The following is a 6,000-nucleotide window of genomic DNA, read 5'->3' on the forward strand; positions in this document are numbered from 1 at the left end:
ATACGTTCATTAATATCTTTATGTCTGTGTCAGCACTCTCTTATGGTGGAAATAATCGGTTTCCTCAAATAAGTCACAAGATTGATTACATAACACTATCGCAGCTGACTAACATTCATCTTTTGTTTATGGCTTTAAGGTGACATCCAGTTCTCGAGGTTGGCATTATGAATATCTATGTCCTCAATAAGACTTACATTGTTTAATTAGAGTGGTGAAAAAAAACACCTCTTTGCAAATATCCCCACGAATCATTTTCCATAAGTAGAGCAACTCCCTACGCAGCTCACTGACAAGTAAACACCGCACACACTGGGGACTTGAATGCGTCATTTTGCTAAATCATTTTAACTTTATCTAAATGCTCCATTCATTTACGCTGAATTTATTTGACAGACTAAATAAATCATCTGAAAAATAATCCCACAGGCTAATTAGTATTAGTCTGAGGTGCTCTATACCCAGCCTGCTGGTCCTGAACACCCACTAGAATAGCACCGTGAGTCAAAGAAGCTCACCTGAATGGAAGCCATAGGGCCATTGCCAATGGGACTATTACAGGGAGGAATATTTAAGGTCCTAGGAATAAAGGGTCCCATATTGATAGGTAATACAGGTCTCCATAGTCTGTTATTTGAGTGGTCTACATTCTACTTCACGGAGCCGATTTGAATCAGACTGGTTCGGCCTCCTGGTCGCCAGGTGACAAAGTGCTTCTCCTCTCGCACAGTTGGAGGCTGGTGTTCGTCTGCATAGATTGACTGCTGAGCGAGGGGACCAGCTGAGAATGACCTTTGCAGATTGTTCCTCACGGTCTTAGATACATCCCTCTTGATAAGTGGTTGAGAGTGTGTGGGCTAAGGGACTGGCACAGTATCCCTTTTTCCTCGCCATGCTGGCGTCGTACACAGCCTGAGCAGATCCCACTGTTAAGACCTCCACGGTCTCTCCCCTGTGATAGTTTCTCAGCTCAGGTTTGAGAGGGTACAACTGAGAAGAGCTTCTGACCTTTTCGTTCTGACGTAACAGTGACACCGCCTTTTTGGAAATGTTCTATAATCTACCCGAGAGGTGTGTCCCTGACGGAAGTTTAATTGTTTATACTTTCACACATCGGGATAATTCATTTTCAATGAGAAAGATGTGACCATCCTTTTTACTTGAGATGTAATCTGTACCACCAAATCAGATAAATTACAATTTCAAGAAAAATGAGGGAAAAAAGGTTATGTAAATATAACAGAAAATTATGTTGGGAGAACATTCTCTGTACAATCTGTTACTATGTTTGACAAACTTAGAAATGCCCAGAATCCGAGTCTGAAAATCGCCCTTATCAGCTGTTTTGAGGGAGCATGCCTGGTGGATATCAGTGCCTTGCACTGGTCTTTGAGAAATACTTTGCTTATTTTCTTTTCTTGTTCCCTACATTTAGTCTGGAGTACTTATATCTGATTTCAAAGAGGATAAATCATGTTTAAACAGATTTCAGACCCATGGACATCGTCAAGCGTCGCAGTCTAGATTTCCCACAGGAACGATCTCAGTAAACATTCATTGTATTTGGAGCCAGTGGTGGGATCATTTAGGTTACATACATCATAATGGAAACACGGTACTCATTACCTCTGTGGGGTGCGTTGTTTGAAAGTATTTTATGTTTTCCTGACTCATACACTACATAGCCTTACAGTAATTTTTGATGAGATTCGGATTATGAAAAAAGAGAAATTATCAAGACGATGTTAGCCATGCATTTCCAAAATTGCAATTTTATTTTATTTTTGCTAAAAGATAGACTGACTATTTCTTTCATGAGAAAGTTATTTTGGGTTCCTTTCCAAACAACTTTGTTATTTTCGGTACTATGTAACCATCCATCCAGGTAAAGCAAAATGGATGTGATAAAGACAGTGTGTTTAATCTGTGTCAAAGCACTCTCTAAAGGAAACAACATTTCAGTGTTTTACTTCAGTAGGTCTGGGAGACAGGGATAAGGTAATGGCCATAACCTTGAGAAAACCCGACAGTGTCACAGTTAGACTACAGAGGAACAGAGTGGTCCCATCTCCACAAGGAGGTTAGACAGGGATCAAGGACATTTTTTGTTTGTGATGATTCTTCCCAGTACCAGCACAACTCCTGACACGGGTGATAAAAAAAATAAGCAAGAAAAGTATAGTCTTAGATCAGCTCACTGCTAAGTTAGAACCTCCATAAGAAATCCTTGCCAAGCGGGAACTAATTTCTTTTCAGTGCCATTGGGTCAGGTACACAAGCTTCTAGGGATTTGGAGGGATTAAGACCATCCCTCAGCGCCAGCTCCCTGCCTGACCACTGACTTTAACGCCCGCGTCTGAGAAAATCTGCGGCTTTTCCTCTCCGTGGCCCTGGAATGTGCTCTGGGATCACTGGGAGGTGTTCAGAGCAGGGCAGGGCGGGGCGGAGGGCCCTCCATGCTGAAGGAAGAGCAGGGAAAGACGACAGGTGCTGTTTCAGGTTGTCCGAATACGATCACGGCCAGGTCAGGGAGAAGGACACGGTCGAATAGCAAGGTCTCCTTACCTGCTGGTCATCTTTAAACCTCCCCTCCCGTCACCTCTACAAGAACACACACCCTATAGTAGTGTACCTAGTATTTTCCTCCACTTTTGATCCATTGAAAACGTGGGATGTATTGCTAGAGAATGATAATTTATGTTGAGAGCAGTTCTGCATTGATGGGTCACAGAGTTTGTCTCTCTGCAGTTCCAGTGCTGTACAGGAGCCTTGTGGCAGCTGTTTATCTCGCCCATACCTTGGCATGGCTGATGAACTGTGACAGCTGATGTCTGAACAACCAGTCAAAGAAACTGCCTGTAATGAGGAGTCTGCAGCCTGAGAGACAGATGCCATCACATCTCAGATAAAGTTATTCCCCTGCTCTGCTTTGGATTACCAGCTCTGGCAGGAAGAATATATAAGCCAGAGGCAGTCACGTGGGTGTCTATTCTGAGATCAGTTTCTGTTTGTTTTGCAAACAGAAGGAATAGGAGGTAAGGTCTATGTAAAGTTTACCCTGACGCTAAGACTGGCTGGTAGGCCTTGCCTGTGTGTTTGAACCCAGATGGTCATGACACAACTCCAAAACACTGTGGGAATTGTGGGTCTGGTTTTGTAAAGTCATATACTGTGTGAAAGAGATTGAACTTTTGTGATTTTAAACCTGCTCAGATACTGTCACTTATTTTCAGATCGTATTCCTTGAGGTCAAAAGTAAATACTGGCAATGTCATTTAGAAAATCTTACGTAAATTCTTACGTGAGTGAAAATGACGGAGCCACTTCCTCCTGTACTGCAGTAAGCTGGAATGCTGGGGCAGGTCCACTTAGAAACAAATTTATAGTGACGTGAAATTAATAAAGGAAATTGAGATCCATTTATACATGCCAACCTCAGCAGGCACATCAGCAAAACTGTCAAGCAGAGGTCACATATAGCTGCTGCCTGCATGGAGGCCTAAAGCCAAGTTCAGAATTGCATATTTTCCAGCTCCACCAAGATGCAGAATTCCCTGTGGCCAGATGGACACATCTTGTTTCCCCCATGTAAAAACCATAAATCAGCTGTTTTAAGAGAAAGTATCAGGCCTTGTTTTGTTTTGTTTGTTGCAAAAGTGTCAATTTGCCAACGATAGATAAACAACCCCCAGTTAAAACATTGTGAAAGACTTTCCTGTGATAGACGTGCATCAACCAAACAGACTAAGTATTCTGATCTATCCTTTGTTACTGTTGAAGTACCCCGTGTTCTCAGGTCAAATAGCATCTCTTTGGTTTCCCCGTTTCTCATTAACCCCCATATGGATTCACTGATACCCATGCTAGATGGTCTGCCTTTAACCTGGAACTGCCTTCTATTCAGTAAAATAAAATATTCTGAACTTCAAAGAACATACTATATTGAATACAATTATCTTTCATTTCTTGTCTGGTCTGCAATTCAAAAAACAGTTCCCTTATTTGCAAAAATGGGTTATCATTGAAATATAAAACAAATATATTAATGGAAACTGAATTTACTAGACTTTCCGTCATTCCCAGGTTTGTGAACCTGGTAAAGAACTAATTGATTCCGAGCGTTCAGCCATCTCATTGCTGCTCAAGTAGATCCTCAAGTTTGTTTTCTGGAGGTGGAAACAGTCATATGGTCGAAAAGCCTTTTTTTTGCATTCGATTAGACAAAGCAACCAATGTGGTTGCAAGGTCATGGTCCCAAGAGCCCAAAGTGTCTCTCTCTCTCTTGCTCTTACTCTCTCCCCCACCCCTCTCTCTAGACCAGCACCCCCCCACACACACACCAACACACACACATACACAGCAGAAGACAGACTTACATTTACATTTAGTCATTTAGCAGACGCTCTTATCCAGAGCGACTTATAGTAAGTACAGGGACATTCCCCCCGAGGCAAGTAGAGTGAAGTGCCTTGCCCAAGGACACAATGTCAGTTTGCATGACCGGGAATCGAACTGGCAACCTTCGGATTACTAGCCCGCTTCCCTCACTGCTCAGCCACCTGACTCCCTAGACTTCTCCACACTCCACTGAAACAATATGGTCCTCCATCAGCATTCGCTAACGCCCTACTGCTCAGATAGAATAAATGTCAATTATCCCAGATGGATTCTTGTCCCAGCAGAGCATGACCCATGCAGTTCTCTCCTGCCGAGACAAAGCACAGGAACTTTGTTTCCTGATTCAATTAAATCTTAAGTGACAAGAAACTCTGACGCATGAACTTCATATTTACCTCAGGATGTCAATTACATTTGGATTTATGTAAATGTGTGCAGATAACCCACAAAGGTCTGTAGACGCCTTTCACAGTAACCATTGGAAATGACAAGTGTTGTCACAATGTCATCACATTTGTAATTGATGTTGGTTAGTACAGTAGGATATTTCCTTTGTGTGTCACAGACCGGAAAGGCATGGGGGTGATTCAGCAAAGCAGGTGGCTGCCTGAATGTTTCCTCATTTGCTCCGGGGTCCAATAAAAATATCTGTCTCTCAATATCTGTTGCTAAGCTCTCAAATCCAGGAATCATTACGACCAATGCAGTCTAGAAACAGCCACTAGTAATTTGCAATTAGCTGTGGCCCATCTTAATTCAGAGTTAGATTGTCTGCATCCAATTATTCTCTCTTTAGCTTTTATGTGATGTGGCATACAGGTGCCCACATGAGTGTGGCTCATAGGTCGCTGGTCCAGTGCCTCTCGACTTGTCACACAGCTCCAGACACAGTGCAGGCCCACCGGAGCTGGGCACAGGAAACATTTCCTCTAATGGTTCTGGGGCTCATTTTGAGAAATGTAGTCAGTGGTTTAGCAACTGAAAAATGCCACATCTGTGTACAACGACAAGCAGTTTCATATTCCTTACCATAAAGAACATCAACATGAATCTGAATGTGACTCATTAAAGGAGAGAACCGAGAGAGAGAAAGAGATGAGAGTTTCAATGGTCTCTGTGTGTATAAAGTAAATAGCATGATGGTCTGAAACTGAATCTCAAACAGGATATTAGATCAAATATTGCTGAGAACACTGCTGTTCAGTTCTTAAAAAAAATAAAAATCCTCTCTTTGTTTATCCTTTCAGGCTGGTGAAGATAGTGCCCCAAAAAAACCTGGCTACTTTGTTTGTTAGATCTCTAATTTCACAGTGCGAAGACACTTTTCATTATTCAGCCACAAAAGGGAATGACAGGGACAGTGAGAGAGATGGAGCCGGTTTGTTCTCTCCAGACTTTGGTCCGGGGGACATGAAAGGATCACAAAAGCAGCCTTGGATTCACTTGGCAAAGACCGAAGGGGAAACCTGTGTACGACACCATACCCTCAATCCTGTTCATCTTTAATGAGAACACCAATGACAGCTCTAAGGCCATCACGATGAGCGGATCTCCGAAAACTGCATGCATTAGATTAGGACAATCATCGTAGAAGATTTCTGA

The sequence above is a fragment of the Osmerus mordax genome, chromosome 8 (genome assembly GCF_038355195.1).
Source record: "Osmerus mordax isolate fOsmMor3 chromosome 8, fOsmMor3.pri, whole genome shotgun sequence".
Taxonomy (NCBI): Eukaryota; Metazoa; Chordata; class Actinopteri; order Osmeriformes; family Osmeridae; genus Osmerus; species Osmerus mordax.